Raw genomic sequence first — 19,158 nt, 5'->3', positions numbered from 1 at the left:
TTAGGCATGGCAGCCGGGAAAAAATCCCAGGGTTTCTAATTTTATATAGCTCCATTGAGCATTTAGATGGATTTCTTTTTTCCTCTCCTGTTTTACATCAAAGGTTAATATGTTTTCTTTAATTCTTGGTGCTTGAGGTTAGAGCGTGGGTGGCAGGCAGAAGCCACAGAACAGCTCGGCTCGTTTTGGGCTTGCGGCTCTAAGAGGACCTCAAGCTGAGCCAGAGCCAGCCGTCTGGCTCGCACCTGGCTCGAGCTTTCAGTGGCTCGCCGACGTCTAACGAATACTGGCTTTGTGGCTGAAATGACACTGCGTTTGTGTGCTCGGTCCGCTTTATTTATCTTGTGTCATAGGTCCCATGTCTCAGATGAGCGGATCTCGGGTGATGCACCGCGTAGGTGTTGGGCGGCGCACAGCACATCTGCAAGAGGTGTAAAACTAGATGCCGACAGTTTGTTCTTGATTATACAATTTGTACCGCGTAAAGTAGGTCAACTTTTCTTCTGCAGCTTGTTTGTAAACAACTCTCATTACCAGTTATCTTTAAAAAAAAAAACTGCCTAAAATCTATTTATTTGGCGAAACCTAAAAAGGATGGCACTCAGTAACTCTGTCCAGCTAGCCTCAACAAGCCTGCCTAGCTCCCTGTGTCACGAGCTTTAATGCAGCACGCCCTGGTCTCAAGCCTCATTCCATTTGTAGGGCTGTCTTATCCAGAGAACATGGAAACAAACATGGCGTTGAGGCGACCGTTCTGAAAATGCTGAATTAGGCCAATGGCTGACGAATCAGTGTTGCTGCACGAATTAGGGGAGAGGAGTTGGCCTAACGGCTAAGGCGCTCGACCTCGGACCTGGGGATCTCTGGGCAATCACTTAATTTCCCCGTGCCTAAAAAGGAAAGTGTGTCTTCTCATGTAAAAAAAAATGCGCTATATAAAACTCAACAAAAAAAAAATGTCAAGTGAGATGATGGACGAGCTTTGGTTTTAATATTGCCAAGGGGAAGTCTCCTTTTCATAACTGTATGCTAATTTCCTTTCTCCATAATGTATTAATCCAATCCTCACAGCAGACTGGTGAACGATTTCGCATTCCGGTGAGGTTTGGTATCTATTTTTGCACTCCTTGCAGTTAAGTACATATTCTCTCTAGACACTCTATGTGGCACGCATAGGAAGAGAAACACACACATAGAATCATTACCAACAGTTTGACATACAAGCATTGTCAACGCCAATATCGCTGTGTGAGAAAATGGGGTGTATTATACGGTGTCATAGGGCGACCTCTCCATGCAATACACTAACCAACCCTTTAGGGAAATTAGGTTTTGTTTGTCAAACCTTCAGCTCAACCCTGGGTAGCTGTGGCTCTAAGCAGCAAGGCTTACACAACAGAACAGGAACAAGTGTAAAGAGTTTACACAGCATCAAAACAATTGAAGAAGAAATCAACCAGGCACTAGAGAAATCCAACACCAATTTATAAAACTAGACTGTATTTTAGGTACCCCAATAAAAAATCCACTGGAGGGTTCCGGAGATATATAATTTACAAGGTATGGTAAATCAAAGCATTTCACTCAACGGCAAACAAGTATTGGCAAATTCAACTAATTTGGCACAACAACTTTTTCACTAAAAAGTTTAGACGAGTTGTAATGCCATCACATGAAGTCACTTTAAGTAACCAACTCCAGCAAGAAGCCAGTCATGGGAACCTGCAAGGTCCCCCTGACTGTACAGAAACCGTTACCGTAGCAGGTGAAGCAGTCTTCTGTCAGTTCCAGGCACTTTTATCCTTTCCATGGCTTTCCAATGGAAGTGGTCCTGATGCAAGGGATGAATCAAGGATGCAGTGGATGTGATGCAGTTGACAGGGGTCTTGTAGCGCGACTTTTTGGTCCACAAAGGAGGTGCTGTGATCCTGGTCACAGGGTCAACATCCATCAAAGTCCTCTCAGTGCAGGCAGAAGTGCATTTGCGACTGCGCTACCAGTCGCCCAGTATCTCGGATTGATAACTCATCCTCTGAGGGTCCCAGCTGCACTACGACGGCTTTCCTTGGCTCAGCGCCTCAGAATCAACTTTGTGCATTAGGTCCTGGTCCCTGGTGCTGCAAGCGATAGTTGCAGCTGGTGGAAGGCTTTGGGCTACCAGCTTGCTTCAGCAGGCTTTTTCAGCTTTTGTGTCGCTGTGCTGTGAACAGGAGGCCAGTCAGCTGGCCCTTGGAGTCTCTTGGATTTTGCTGGGCTCTGGAGATAACGTCTCCTTGAATGGGATATCGTAAAAACGTGCCCCCTGTAAGTACTTTAAGGTCCAAGAGCGAGGGGGGGGGACAAAAGCAGTCAAGTAGATAATCCTGCCTGACCTATATCTTTTTACCAACAGCCTACTACAGGCTCAACACCTGGGCTATTCTCAAAACATTAGTCTTTCCATACATAGTTGTACAAAAATGAATGATTTTTATTAAAATAATGTTTTCATTTTATATGTATTTACCATTTTTTTTTCATAGAAAACAATTTTGTAAAAAAATGTGTTTGAGAGCTCAATCATTGAAAACATGTACAATTCTATTTTCCAGTCACAATATATAGAAGAACAATCAAATTCATAAAAACATTTCAATTTTAAAATGTACAAAAAATATCATTTACAGGTAAAATACACGGAAAGACATGTAAAACATTCTAATAATTCATACATATGACACCAAAGAAAACCATCAATCAATCAAACTCACCAACCAAACCACAATCTCACAATCGAAACACTCGCACACAAACAAAAATCCTATGGAAACTTCTATCCATTTGTATGACATACACTGCTGGTGGTCAAGTGGACTGATTAAATCTCAGGGTTGTCCACTGTTGTGTTGTCTTGAAGGAGTTCCCCTTAATCTAGTCAACGTATGTTTTGTGGATGTACATTGCTACCACCTTCATCAGGACCACTCTTTGTGATTACTTTAAGGTGAGTGGATAGGGGTCCTCTTGTCATTCATAGCTGTAAGTCAAGGTCCTCACTCTTGTAGATTTCTAACATGACTCGTAGTTCACAGGCCAATGGTATTACAACTGTTCAGTACAGCCAAGTACCTCCTTATTGGTTTAGACGAGGGAGCTGGCTTTTTATACCTTGGTATCCAACTAAAGTTATGTGTAAGAGTTGGCTAGTAAAAATATATAGGTCTTTTAGGAGCATCTACTTGAGTGTTCTCCTTGAATTGGACACAGCAGACGCAGTCCCTCTCTATTGCTAGCCACCAGGTGCATTCCAGGACGGTGCAGTTTCTCTTTGCCTTTTTTAAAGTGCAGCAGGGCAGTCCTTTCTCAGTCCTTCTTCCAGTCCAGTCAAGATCTGTATTCAGGATGCCTGGGATGCCTTACCTGGGCTCAGAAAATGCTCTCAGGGCAGGATGTGGTTGGTAGTCATTTGTCTACCAGGTTTCCTCATTCCTGATGCTCACTTCCTGTGAAGTGTGGCATCTGGGCATCCTAGGATACATCATTCTGCCCACTTCCAGTATGGCAAGACCCCCTCTTCTGGCTAACCTAGCTCAGAGTTGTGGCTGCAGAGGGGACTATACACCTCTGGATAACTGGTTTGGCAACTGGTTTCCTCTCTTCTGTCACTAGTGCGAGCCTGTCTGCTTGGCACTGGAGCAGCCCCTTTCCCAAGTGTTACCCATTTGCCCTTCAAAGCTGGCTTCTCTTTTCAAGCTCACCTTTGGGGCCAAAAACCTTTGTGTTTTCCTGCAGGGTGGAGGTGACATCTTCTTACAAAGCAGGACCGTGTTGTATACTTTCCTGGGAGTCATTAGCACATATCCCTGGAGAACAGAGAGCTGTTTGAGCAACAGGACCCCATGTGCAACCGGCATGGGCACAGGGGACTAAAGGCAACAAAGTGGCAACTTTGGTCAGTTTGCATACTGCAACTTATTACATTAATTTTGACCTGAGAATCAAGTCAGACTTAATGTAACGCGTTGTTTGATACCTTGGGAGACCCACTTTGGCTGCACAGTTCCCCAGTTATCATAGCTGAGGAGTTAGAGTGTAACGCTGTATTCACCAATGGGGTGGCCAAGCCGTTCCACAGTAAAAATTACAATTTTACGTTTTTACTATCTGAATTTGTAAAATTATTTGTTCTGCTCGTGAGATATGTTGCACCCTGCCTCAGGACTCGATAGGCCTGCCATATGAGTGACTTACACATATACCAGGGGAAAGCTTGACTTTGCCATTACTTCAAATAGCAACATTGGATAGAAGTTTAAACTGCACTTCCAGCCTGCAAGTGGTAGGCTGGGAGTCTCTTTTGACTTGTCACACCCAGAATGGCATAGTCCCTGCAATCCCTGAGGGCACTGACTAATTTACATGCCCTGGGTACCATTTACTGGGAACTTGCAGGTAACTTAGCTTAGCCAATTGGGTATGAGCCAAATCGACTTGCCTGTTTAAGGGTAAGGGCATAGGCACTGAGGTCTGGATTGCGGGCATCAGACACTCTCAGACTCGAAGTACCAGCAGCATCAGTCCAAAAGCTTAACGGTGACCATGCATTTACTTGCAAACTAGCACTGGCAAAAGCCAATAGATCTGCTTTTAATGTACTAAAGCATACATGTGCCGATTTGAATACTTTCATTTGCTTTAATGTGGGCTTTGATGTGCTAACACGGGCAAACATAAGTATTCAAAATAACATTTTGTATGCTTTAGGACATCAAACCAGCTCTATTGTCTTTTGACAATGTTAGTTTGTCACAAGTGGAATTATATTTTGCCATTTGTGCTTCACTACTCTGTGTGTGTTTAAGGTGAGCTTTTACTGCCATTGCCGGTTCTGTACATGTAGGATGTGTGTCTTTGTGTATGCTGCATGTGCTGTTTATTAAGTCTTGCCTACCAGACAGCGTAAGCTGTCTGTTTGCGAAAGACTTCTTCTGAGTTTACAATGGGCTTAAAGCACAGTGCTTACCAATTGTAGGCTTCATTGTCATTCTCATTATTTTGATTCTTATACAATTTCTTGCCTTCTTGTGTTTGCCCTGCCCTGGACTAGATCCTCTTTACAATATCTTTGATTGGTGGACTTGTATTCTTCCACTGCTCACATTTAGGGAACTACTTTTTATCTTTTTCATCCAGCACTCCATGAGAGTGCATGTGCTGTTTAGCTAATTACCTCTCCCTCCACCTCCCCAATGATGTGCTACTCCCTGCCGCTCCTAGCTTCTCTGAAAGAACACAGTAACAGGGTTATTTTTGCTGAGGTATCTTAGAAAAGGCAGAACAGTAGTGTTTTGCTTTCTTTATTGCTTGTATTCCACACACTGCATGAAATCGCAAGCTTTGACGCACAATGGCTTTTTTAATGCTGTGACAAGGGTCATGTGCTGCAGCTGGCCCCTGAGCCAGAAATGCTGCTTAGCATGACACTTCTCCTGGAGGTCCATAAGTCTGGTCCCTAGGCTACTGCTTTTGACTAGTGGCTGAATCCTGTGGAGAAGAAATTAAGCCCTGGTAAGTTTTTCCTTTAAATTCGGACACTACCTTATTCTTTTTTAATTCTGTTCAGAGTTTCCTGAATGAAAAGCGTTTGGAAAATAAACCATACCATTTATAAAGATTGAAAACATTGAATTCAATGTACAGTTTTGTGATACCATTAGATGTGTGTTTACTTTCCCTCCAGTATTTTGAAACTTTTTTAAACCTTTTTTGAGCAATCTTTTACAAATGAATATTGGCAAATCCAATAGGTTCTTACACACATTTGAAAGACAAGTCCGATTGGTTTTGCCAATGCTTGTTTGGCATGTCTCTGTAGTTCAGAACAAACAAAAAATAACTGCTTTCTTTATACCATATTTATATGAAGTAAAAAATAAAATGTGTGATCATTCACTCTACTTCTGAGAAGTAGAATAGTACCTTATACGTTGCAATGCAGGCAGTCACATGAGGCAAGATGGCGGCCGCTGCAGCGGCTGAGTGAGCTGGTGTGCAGAGCTCCTACCTGTTGCCGACCTGCCTGGCGTTTCTTACCGGCTTCCTGTGTTACGGCGTCTCGGCGTTTTCGGGGCTTGTTGCCGAGGATGATGCAGAGCTGATGACGAGCCTTTCCATCTCGTATTTCTCCCCGCAAAACTTTGTGGAGTGACTGCGGGACGAAGCAGCGTTTGTTGGAGTGGGACCGGGAGCAGGACTGCGGCTTCGACGATCACCTGCGTCTCTGTGCTGTGAGGAGAGGAGCGAAGGTGTGCAGCTATCGGCGCTTCGAGGAAGGAAGAGAGAGGCAGCCGTGGTTACAGGGTTTATGAGATTGGAAAGGTTTCCTGTGTTTCTGGACACCCTCTGATTTGGTGAGGACGCGGAACAAAACAGCGAGGTGAAGCTGTAACTGCAGCTGAAGCGGAGTCAGCTCGTAGCTGTGGGCTCTTGGGAAAAGGATTGTAAAGGCTCTCGTTTAGCAAGAGTAACAGCCGTCCACAGTTTCAACTCCCGGATTATAGGATTATTGAGGATCTTCTGGACTTTCACTTTGCAGGTACTAACAATCTGTAACATTTAAATTTCGTTCTGGTATAGTGGAAAAAATAAAAATAAAATAAGTATGGCACCAAAAGGCAGGGGAGGAAGAGGGAAAGGCTCAAGTAATACCAATGCTGCTGCTGTTTCTGTATGTAATGAGGACCCTCCATCCAACATAACTAATACGCCTGTGAACACCTCTAATGCCCGAATGCGTAATGAGAATATTAAAGAGCGCACAGTACTTGACTTATTCAGAAAGAAAAATACTGTTGGTACAGTGAGTGTCGTTAGCAGTTCTGCGCAGATACCTCCCACAACTAAGCCTATTAACGGATATGGCCTCGCTGATCCCTCAGGTGCAGTCCCAAACAGAGGATTATACTGAACCACTTGCCTTCAGCTGAAATATCTCTAGTGGAAGTTTCTCGAGAGAAAGAACGAGAGCGAGAGCAAGACCTGGAAGGGGAGCTGGCGGCTCTATGCCAGGCAGTTGGGGAAGTCAGAGTTTCACCTCAGGCTAATAATGCCCCCGGTCCAGGCAAACTGCAGGTGAATGATAATAATAATAATCAGACCAGGAATAATTTGGAGAAGAAAAAGGATATCTTGCCCTCTGCCGTAAATGATGTGGAATCTGTTGACTCAGGGGGCCCGTTCTTCTCCATGTCAGACGTTTCTGAAATATCAGAGGGAGAGGAAGAGGATGGGGTGGAAAAGACAATGAACAACTTTCTTTTTCCGGTGATTGGGGAGATGATACTAATATAAGTTTGGTAGAAGATAATTTATCACCAGACTCCCCGAACGCTACAGTTAGGAAAGTCCCGGAAACACAGAAACCCCTTGCTATTAGCAGCTCTAACATGATTGGACAACAACAATGGCAGGGACTGGCAGAAGCTGAAGAAACTCAGGGTGAGGCGCATGATTTTGGAGGAGAAGGGGAAGGAGAGATTACGCTAAAATCAATCTACAACCTGCAAACATCCATGTATAAAATGATTATGGCCCACAGAGAAGAAACTAAAGCAGAGGGGCTTCGGACACAGGGAGCTGTTCGTAAACTGCAGAATGTGGTTCGCCGATTAGCAAAAAACTGCACTGAAACGACCACGAGAGTTCAAGAAGTGGAAACCCGGGTTTCAACTGTTGAGGATGAGCTTTCCAGCCAGAAAACATCAATCAGTCAGATGCAAAAAAATGATCAAGATATAGACTGGAAACTCACTGACCTGAAAAATCGGGCACGTCGGAATAACCTGCGCATATTGGGGATCCCGGAACTTTCTGAAGGAAAAGATGTGCGCCGATTTGTTGTTAATCTCTTTGCTGCAGCTTTCACGGCCCTTAAAGACTGGGACTGGGATAAAGAGATCATAAGGGCTCACCGCTTTCCCTTTACTCAAAGACGAGATGCAGGGAGGGAAGCGACTCAACCCAGGGCAATTCTCATTTGTCTGCTTAATTATCTCCTCCGTGAGATTTTGTATGATTTAGCCAGACCTACAAAAACTAGGAAAGGACTGGGGCATGAATTTTTTGTCCGACCCGATTTTTGTCAGGCAACTGTGCAGCAACGCTGGAGACTTAGGCAGTTAATGTCACCTATTCAAGCAAAGGGGGGCAGGTGTTCTTACTAAACCCCGCAAAATTGAAAATTGTCTATAAGGGGAAGACAACCTTTTTTGTATCTGAGATTAAAACTCAGCAGTTTATAGACACAATGTAAGGCTATCTAGGGAAAGGCTTATTTCCCCTTCTTCTTTTTTGTTAGGGTGGGGTATTTTTGTCTAGGGTGTTAATTAGGTAAGGCCAGGCTCGGTCTGCACAGATAGGGAGACTGCTCCACGCTACCCACCATCAATGAGGACCTTTGTCCTTACGCCTCTGTTGGGAGGGTTTTGCGAGGGTGGGGGGGGCAGGGTGGGTGTGTGGAAGGGGAGGGGGTTGAGGGGGGGTTCTGGGGGCAAGGAAAAACAGTAAATGGTCAATTATTGGCAGCTAAAATTCAAATTGGGCTCGCTTTTGTGTTTTTTCATCTTAATATATTTGATATATTAAGCAACATGTCTGAGGTCTGTGATAAATACTCAAATAGACAGGATAATGGGTAAAATATCGATATGCTCATGGAACGTGTGTGGGCTAAATGACAAAAAAAAAAGAGGTATAATCGGTCAGATGTTGAAAACTATGGCTGTCGACATTCTATGCATTCAAGAAAGTCATTTAGCGTGGAAAAACAGAGGGTGGCTCAAAGATCTTGGGCTAGAGATTGTCAGCTGCTCGTGACAGACCTCTACTGTAAGAGGAGTGGCAATACTAAAAAGATTTGGGCTGGGACAGGTTAAAAATATCAAAGAGGACCCATTGGGCCGCTGGGCTATAGCCGCACTGAAATTAGGTGAAATAACTCTGACTATCTGCTCAGTCTATGGTCCAAATGCTGATGATCCCTCTGTTTTACATCAATTAAGCATTGAACTGGCCTTATGGCCGCCTTTGTTAATTATGTGTGGGGATTTTAATTTACATCTAGATGAGACTTTTGATTTATCTAGTGGCAATCCCTATGTCGGTAGGAAGAAAAATGTATACAGAGCTGTTAAAGGATTGGTCCAGGAATTTGGGTTGATGGATATAGGATATGTCAGGGCAGGGGGGTTGCCTGGGCGTTTTACCTAAGGTTATTTCTGACCATAATTCTATTGTTCTTAGTCTTGATTGGAATTTTTCACCAACCCCGAGACCATGGTCTTTTGACCGTAAACTCTTGTATGACTCATCCTATATTGAATATATGAGTAAATGGATCCCTGAATTTTTTGAGAATAATAAAGGGTCCGCTGCTCTTGTAATAATATGGGATGCCTTCAAGTGTGGGATTCGGGGGGAATCTTTGAGCTACTCGCTTAGAAAACAGAGGGAGATCAGAAAGAAGGGGGAAGCTCAGATGCACAAATTGAGAGATCTTGAGATACAATTAATGCGGGCGTGCAATACAGGATTGGATATCGACAGCATTTTAAGAGATTTATTGGTCCACAAGGTCAAGATCCATCAATGCTTTGCCATGAAATTTGCACAACAACTTGCTGCATTCCGTGCGGAAGTTTATGAAGTAGGGGAAAACTCCGGGAAACATTTGACTAAAAGGCTGCGGCAAAAGGCTGTGTTTTCCTCTATAAACAAAATAATGGATGATACAGGGAACACTGTCAATGATACCTCAGAGATATTGGAGGTGTTCCGTGGATTTTATTCTAGGATTTACACAGAGGATGGCGGCTCGGACCTTGAAGACAGGATATCGAAATTCATGGAATTAACTATCAAGGGCACTGTGATAGAGGAGGGAAAGGAAAAACTAGACCTTCCTATTTCTTGGGAGGAAATAGAGTCTTCCCTTCTATCCTTAGCGCAGGGGAAGGCAGTAGGGCCCGATGCTATCCCTCTTGAATTCTATAGGGGTTTTTTGATTCATTTTAAAGCCTGAATTGGTCTCTTTATTTACAGCAGCACAGCAGGGTACTCCCCCCTTCGTCGTGGCAAGAATCAACAATTACGGTTTTTGTAAAAAAGGATAAACCTCCTCTTCTCCCATCTTCCTTCCGTCCTATCTCATTAATAAATGCAGATAGCAAAAATGTTTCTAAAATCTTGGCTTCTCGACTTTCTGCTGTCATAACTCCACTGGTTTCTAGATTCCAACATGGTTTTATCCCCTCACGTGACACGACCGACCATATTCGGCGACTCATCACTTTCCTAGACTGGCCCAGGCAACCCGATCGAATATTGGAATAATTTTGTTAGATGCTGAAAAAGCTTTTGATAGGGTTGCCTGGGCTTATTTGTGGGATATTCTGGACAGAAAAGGATTTGGTGAGGGCTTTATAACTGCACTTAAGACTATGTATGCCACCCCCAAAGCACGTATTCGAATAAACTCACAGGTATCCTCTATTTTCTCAATTACCAGGGGTACCCGACAGGGGTGCCCCTGTTCTCCTTTACTTTTTGCACTTTATATTGACCCTTTACTTAATTATCTTAATTTGGAACAGAGGATTAAACCAGTTCGACTGGCCAATGTAAATTATCGGGCATTTGCATACGCTGATGATATTGTTGTCGTTACAACTGACGTCCAGAACGCGGTGCCAGCTATTAACGATCTGGCGTCAGAGTTCGGCACCTTTTCGGTGTATAGACTAAATTTGTCGAAAACCCAGATTCTATGTGTAGGGCATAATATGCCGAGCAATTTCCCAACTGTTTCTGAGGTGACGTATCTTGGGATCAAAATCTCGCTACCTGTATCTGGCATCCCGGATTTAAATATAAATCCAGTGCTTGCTAAGATCAATTCCATATTGCAACGGCTAGATCATTTACACTTATCCCTGCATGGTAGGGCCAATGTTTTAAAAATGCTGATTCTACCTAAGGTCTTATACCTTTATCGCTCTATACCCTTGGAATTTTCCCCTATTTGTATTAGAAGTCTAGAAAGGGCAACATCCAGATTTTTATGGGGGTATAGACGACATCGAAAGGCCCTTAAAAAAATGATCCTTAGCAAAGATTGTGGAGGATGGGATGTTCCGTATTTTTTGTTTTATTACTTTGCGGCACTCTGCAATTTATTAGCCCGTTGATAATGGGGGAGCGAGCTCGAATACCTGCCTGTAGCTCACCCTCTATATATGAGATGATTTTAGGAGAAGGAGCAAAATCCCATTTTCTTAAGATGACAGAGCCCAGTTATTATAAGATGACGAAATTTAAGACACTGAAAGCAGCTTTTGAGGTTTGGCAAAAAATTCGGAAACATTTGGGATTAACTAAACTGAATGCTTATACACCTTTCGAAGCATCTGGCTTATTACCATCTGCAATCTTTTGTGACTTACCGGCGATTAGGTGGAATTCAAAAGGAGTTTGCTATTTGGGCGACCTGTTCTGTGGAGGCCAGCTGGCCTCTTTTCAAGAACTACAGAGCAAGTACTCTTTAAGTAAAAACGATTTTTTCAAGTTTCTTCAAATTCGTAGTTTTTTTCAAAACTCATCACTTGTCTCAGTTACTAATATGAAGGAAATTCCCCTTCTGGATCTTTTGCAAAAAAAAAAAACCACCACTAGGCACTCTTTACTCTTGCTTGATGCAGGAATTTGGGGATGGTTTAACTGAATGTCAGGGGAGATGGGTTGGCAAATTGGGGATATCTGATATTAAGGTTTTTGAGTCAGTTAAACTTGCCTCCGAGTGTTTAATAACTGGGATGATGAAATCTCAACATTTTATGTGTTTACACGATCTTTATTATACCCCTAGCAAAGTTGTTAAATGGAGTACTACAATGGGGACAAAATGCAATCGCTGTGGCTTGTACGCAGCGGATGCTGAACATATGTTTTTTGGTTGCCCTAAACTTGGAGAGTTCTTTAAACAAATTGAGAATTTTCTGGGCGCCGTGGTAAAGTCTAATATTAAAGTAACGGCTGAGATGGTATTAATTGGCTTAGAGGCAGGGGTTTCAAGACCTAAACCTTTAACCTGCTTTCTTTTTATTTGTATGGCGGTAGCTCGAGCATGTATTACCAGGGAATGGATTAATTTAGACCCCCCTTCTTTTTTTAGTTAGAGGGAAAGATTATTATATATGTATAATATCGAATCTGATGTATATAAACTTAAGGGGGTCAAAAGAAGAGCTCTGGGTGAAAAAACTTGGGAGTTTATAACTAAATGGATTTAGACATTGTTTGATGCTGCTTATAATAGCAGCGATATGCTGCTGTTCTTTTTTTTTTTTCCCCATTTATTTCTTTTTCTTTTGCGCCTAAATGTGACTGACCATTGCTGTATATCCTTGCATAAAACAATAAAAAATAAAAAAAAAATAAAAGCAATGCAGGCAGTCCAAAGAAGTGGAATGATACACCAATGTGAGCGAGATATAGCTTTTTGGGCGGACGCAAAGCTGTGTATATTTTAACAAATTTGTAGCAATAGGTCGTGATGGCTGTGTTGTCACGTCAGACTTAACAAGCTTTGAAAACAGCCTTCTTGATAAGTCCAATGTCTATCTTCTACCTCCCCTCAAAGATGTGCAGTTTCCCCACACTAAATAGATTTAATCAGACATTTTTTGCTGACAAACATATTTCTTTTGTTACATATTTGACATATTTGTGCATCATTTCCCATTTTTATATTTTTCTGATAACGAGATGGTGTTATAAAAAAAACGTATACACAACTTGACTGTAGTTCCAAACCAGCTTCGCTAAAAAAGCACAACTAATTTCTAGAAAATAGCACAAATATATGTTTTAAACTTTTGCGTACATGCTTGATAACTTAGGCAGAGTTTAATTCCGCCAGGTACTAATGTGACAGATCTTCAGTTTATCTCTCTGAAAGTCAGATATTGTGAGGTAATTTTATAACATATGAACTGGACACTCAAAATAACATTTAATTTTCTAAATTTGAAATCGGTTCAAATACCTATTTGTCGAGTGAAGCCTAAAATACAAAATCTGGTCTAAAGGATATTAATGCTTACTTCAGAAATAGAATAACATGCGGAGAAACACCAGCGGGCTGCTCACAGAGTTCACCATGACACATTGTGCACCACATTTAAAGCAAAAACACTAGTATCACTAACCAGGATGAGTAACCAAAGCAGTATAAAAACATATCTTAGTCACAATTAGGGCAAAGGGGCAAAATAGCATAACGTTTAAGGTAAATAGAATAAACAATCTTATATGGACATGAAGGCAAATCTATGATGGAGAAAATAGGAGATGTGTTAGCACCTTACCTGGTTATTTTTGTTGTTGCGAGTTAATGTGCTTTTTATAACATATGTGAGACTCCACGCTTGTATGAACAATGTGGTTTGTTTTCTTTATCTGATTTTCGCCATACAAATTAATTATTTGTTTACCAAGTTGTCAAAAGAATCAAATGACGGCTAATAAGGGCTGGTCTCTGTTCCAGGTGCCTAATTACTTTCTCACCTTTGTAATAACTGACTTTTTCATCAACTGTGTCTGCCGCATCTCTGCGTGCTACGAGATCGGTTTGAAAGAGAGGCCATATGGGACCTAAGAGGATGTGGTTTGTGATTTAGATGCTTGACTTAACTTGAATGACAAGTCGGCTTGTAGTAGTGGATATTAGATGGCAATCAGACTAGAAAATATCACCCAGGTACAGATGAGTCTGCTGGAATTATATCTCTTCTGACCCTGATCCATTTGAAACCGGCAATGGCAAAGCTAATAGGTCTGGTGTTTGCCGCCAATCTTATGGTTTTGTCAATGCTTGTTTGTCATGGTCTTTTTCAGTCCTTATTGCTGGGGAAGCTGTGGGCCCTCATAAGTCTTTAAAAAAATTGCCTGAATATAAAAATATTTTTTAGTCTCAAAAGCACACTTGCACTAGTAGTCCTTAAGGGGACCATTTTACATGTGGATGTGCTTGTCGTGAAAGGGTAGAATGCCATGACGTTAGCCATTGGCTGAAGTAGACTGACTCCTTGCCCCATGCTTTATGCTGCATTGGGCAGAACAAAAATTTGAATGACGAAATAACAGACCAATGGATGAAGAGGGCTGGCTTAAAGCCCCTATCATCAAGTTTTTTAAACAGATAATTTTAGTAAAATCAAATCGTCTTGTCTAACGCCTGAATTCAAGGTTGGAGCTGACTGCTCTTCATGCTGTTGTCCTATCTTAAACAGTGGAAGCAGGGTAATTGTGCTTTCAGCACGTTTTCTCTGTTTTTTGCCCTGTGATGTCATTCCCTGCTTATAATTAAGGGCAAGAGTATGACTCCTCATGTAAAACTAGGAAGAGCAAAAGTCTTTGGGATCTATAAAATATTGTGTTCGTCTTTTTGGGTGAAGATGGATGGGTAAAATGGTGGGGGCTGATTCATTCTTTTGCTCTCTGGGTAGCAACCGACCAAGCTCTCCCATATCTCACGCTCACATGTACAGGGTGCATAATCATGTTGCCATCTGGATTACTGGGCCTTATAGATTACTACCCTTTTTTGGTGTACAACCACACAGCATATTGCTTACTAGGCTAGTGCTGTGGCTGCCTATATGGTTTAGTCCTGATTATAATGTGCACACCTCTCTCTTACACTTCTTCCTCCATCACACTGCTAGGTAATTTAATCAGCAGTAGACTCAGCCCAGTTGCCCAGTCTCTCTCACTCCGGCTCAGTCGGTTTGTAGTGCGGGACGCTCCGAATTGGAGTAACCAGGCGCATTATAAGCTGCAAATAAATAAAATATGGTTTAGTCCTGATTATAATTTGCATGCCTCTCTCTTACACTTCTTCCTCCGTCACACTGCTAGGTTCTGCACCCTAAGAAAAGATATAGGCACCTCTTATTGCTCATGCCAGACCCCAAAAAGCTTTTCACATAGTATCACAACAAATACAACACATGTAACCATGAAACTCCCTCGTGGTGTATTGTGCTATCCATCCTAACGGACTTTAGCACCCACAGAGCGGTATGAAGTGCTCTATAAATGTTACAATACAATCATGTTTTGGCAATTTTCACTTTTTTGTGTGTGCCCTTTAATTCATGTGTTTTTAGATTCAATGTAATTACCCAGGTCGCGCATAACTGTTTTTTGTTATAATGTATAGTGCATTAATTGTTTTGATGTTTTAAAGTTGTGTAACCGTTTTAAATAATATGGCAAAAAAATACCACCTTACTTCACTTAAGAGAATGAAGACCATGTACTTTATGGGTATCTGTTTACAACATTTAGGTATTCTAAAGGCATCTGTTGGCCTTTCGGTAGCCCGTTCTTATGGTGTCCATCCCCAGAAGGCCCTCCATGCCTATTCAGTTAGCGCAAAAGCTTTATTGATTGCTTGCGAATATCTCAGCCCTTGAAGGTCATCCGCAAAACAGTCACATTCTAAATCAAAATACAAATCCATTTCTGTGTACAATGCCCTCATTTCCCAATATCCAGCGAATTACTCATCATAAATCGGGCAAGGTTTTAGACTCGTGAAAATGACCTTGCAGGAGGAAAACCTGTTTGTTTTGCAGCCGGACATTTTACCTGTGCTTGAGAAAACTGCCTTCCAAAGGTACTCCTTTTAAACCTGGGAACAGGCATTTTTTTGAGACAACGATCTCAGCTTTAGATTAAGTTGATACCAATGCACTCAAGGGTGCATATTACGAGGGCTATCTTGGGACAATACATTGTACATCGGCATCATGGTTTTAAACTCTATTTAGCCAGTTACAAATTTGATTTTTTTCAACATTGGCAGGATGTGCTTGAATATAACAACATCTGCCACTATCCTAGCTGCATGATTGACTTTCTGCATGTGTTTTGTAAACAATAAAATGAAGATATGAATGCTGGTGCTTATGCTAAATTTGCGCCAGTGTGAATAGTAAGACACATGTTGTCCACCTAGGATGTTTTGGCTACGGTAGTACTAAAAAGGATCCTGGCCCCATTTGAAATCATTGTGCTTTTCAGTATCCTCTTCTGAAGAAAGGAAGTCGGAACCTAGTAGTAGATACAAGTTACTCACTGATTGCTTTCTTGTTCTGATAGTCTCTGGTCTCCATGCTCCAGAAATGAATCGCCCACCCTTCTCTGTGTCTCTGTCCTCTAAACACAGACGTGTGAGAAGTCGTGGCTGCATAAAGGGGCAGAGTATACTGGGGAGGCTGGTCCTTGGATCCCCCAAAACACAAAGCCTTTGCTGTGCAAGAGATGTGGTACTATTGAATTCACTAGAGATGGAAGATACAAGGAATTCTACAAACTGGGGGATGGGCAGAGAGTATTTCTCTTCGTCTCAGGTCTGAGAAAGTAGCCATATAGTTGCCCTGCTCTTTCACAAGAGTCAACTGTTGTATAATAAGAATAGCCCATTCGATTTTGCTCAAATTAATATTGTGAACACAATGGTCTTCCATTTGCTCCATTTTAATTATTGTAGATCCAAACCATACCCATATAAATCTGAGCTACTCTGTCTTGCCTGCACATGGAGTTCCTCACAGGGGCCAAGGAGTCAGCCCGAGATCCTCTGGCCCATCTTCCGGCAGCTCTGACTCTGATTACAAAAGAATAGAGTAACAGGGTAACCAGACGCGGGGAAGGGAACTAGGGTAGGTACCCAAGGGAAGGAGATCTGAAATACAAAAGGCAACCACCAAAAATGCATGTGTAATGCCAGGTTCAAACAATACTCTCCTCACAGTACAAAAGGAAAAACAAATTGACATGTACTTCAAGGTATAAATCATTTTAATGCTATTTTTCTTCTGAGGAATGTCAGAAAGAAGAATGCATGAATTGAGTCATAAATACATCTATCATGAAACGTGTATCCACCTTATATGCAAGAATACTTTAGTTGGTTACACCTTCAGACTCAATATCAAAAATTAGAACACACTAAGATGTACTGCATTCAACTGAAATATGTCCCAATAATTACGGGGACCATCAAGGAATAAGTACACAAATAAAATACCCAAAGCAATAGTAACTTGTACTAATGGCATATGAGACAAATACCCCCTTGATGATCATTGCCTCCTCAACTGTCCAGTGCTCAACTCCCAGTGCATGGCACAACGTCCGTAATAGCGCCACAAGTAAAGTAAAAGTCAGTTGAGCGTTAAATTAAACTATCATGGAAAGCCGGTTGCTAGTCCGAAAGCCTCTCCAAACGCACACAAGAACTCACCGTCGAAGTATTACCAGTACGAAGTACAACAAAAATGTCCGCTTCGAAGACGTGATCTGTACAGATTGCACACGCCAAAGTCCTCTGAAGTAGGGTGTCCTCCCGAATGCAATCCAAACACCATAACGTTTTTCCCGATACTCTCTACAAAACAACAACGCCGGAATAGTAGAAGCCTGCCCCGCATTTGGGCCGTCTCTATCAGATCAAGTTTACAGATAGGATGACATCTCGTGAGATTTGCATATTCCTGAGCCTTGTATCAAGCTGCGGCCATCTTGGAATTGAGTCTGTCTCCAATAACATAAAGGTTTTCATCTTTGCATATGTTCATGCCAGCAGTTCCACCCAGAGCCGGCCTCTGCAAAGATAGTGCCCTGGGAGTGCATTTGTAACCTCCCATAAGGACTGGACTTTTTATTGTGTTATTACACAGTCTGTAAGCAGTATTTTCTTTAAGGATTTTACCCTATTGCAGGCACGAAGTGCTTTCCTGCAAGGGTGCCACTTTGCTGCAGGACGCTGTGCTACAGTTTCAGCAAAGCGCCCGCTTTTACATTTTTATTGGGCCAACTTCACGAACAAATGCTTTTTTTTTTTTTTAAATGCCCCATACTGCGCTTTAACTCTAATATCATCCGCACAACTTCCTTTAGACGAGCTGCGTCTAAATAAAGGGGCGTGGCCGCCATTAAAGAGAGAGCACGACATGGGGCGCTTTTACAAAAAAACATTTGTTTGTCAACTTGTTTTGTAAAAGCACCCCATACTGCGCTGTAACTTAAATGACAGCTGCACACTGTTTTTTAGATGAGCCGCGACTAAAGAAAGGGGCGTGGACGCCATTAAGAGGGAAGAGGTGTGGCGCCACGGCCAGGGCGACTGACTCCGGAAGCTGGGGACCACGGTTCGATCCCTGGCACCGGCGGCAGATTAGTCCAGCACCATGTGACTCTGGGCAATAGCTTGCTTAATCTTCCCGACGGCCCCCAGCGCCTAGAGACCCTAACGGGTGATTGTGCGCTTTACAAATGTGGATTATTATTATTATTAAAGTGTAAGTGCACCATTGGGCGCTTTTACAAAATAAAATAGAATTTGTTTGTCAACTTAACAAACAAATGCTTTTTTTTCGTAAAAGCACCCCATACCACACGTTCACTCTAAAGGCAGCGGTGCACCGTTCTTTAGACGAGCTGCCATTAAAGTGAAAGCGCAGCATGGGAGGCTTTTATAAGCATTTGCAATGTAAAAGGTCTTGCATTTGCCAGAGTAAGCTATTGGCATTGTAAATCACAATGCCTTTTATTTATGTGTTGTTTTTTAAATGCCAGTAGCATAACCCCTTGGGCGCGGCCGCATTTCTGCGCCTGTGCGGTCGTTTTTAAAAGTGGGCGGGATCATGACGGCCCCCAGCCGTAATCAGCACACGCCCACCGTGATGCATGACGGACGGGGGCCGTCTTCAGCATGGAAGGGGTTAAACTCTCGCAAATGCGAGACCTATTGCATTTGAAATGCCTGTTTGTTCACTGGTCAGTACCTGGATAAGCAGCGTCTGGCCCCTGAACACAAACTTCCCCAGAGCTCCCCCATCTCACCGAAGCCACTAATAGCTTAGCTGTCTCACGCAGATGATGTTTTGTTGATGTGGGCCAGCAGTGGTCTGAGGGTGAAGGGAGGACAAAGAAGTGGGCTAAAGGGGTGTTAAAAACATTGCCCGCGTAAGATAATGAAGGACTAAAACCACTTTAAACGGGCAAATCAGACAGAAATAAGAAGGCACGGACAAGGCTGGAGCAAGATGAGAA

General features: G+C 42.5%; 1 long non-coding RNA gene across 1 annotated transcript in view; it reads left to right on the top strand.

Annotated features, from left to right (window-relative positions):
• The window catches only part of LOC144785531 (uncharacterized), a 184,713-nt gene that overhangs the window by 143,490 nt on the left and 22,065 nt on the right, over positions 1–19,158 (top strand). The window lies entirely within an intron of this gene.

The sequence above is a fragment of the Lissotriton helveticus genome, chromosome 10, assembly GCF_964261635.1.
Source record: "Lissotriton helveticus chromosome 10, aLisHel1.1, whole genome shotgun sequence".
NCBI lineage: Eukaryota > Metazoa > Chordata > Amphibia > Caudata > Salamandridae > Lissotriton > Lissotriton helveticus.
Note: the sequence above shows the minus strand (reverse complement) of the source record. Positions and strands in the feature narration are given on the sequence as shown.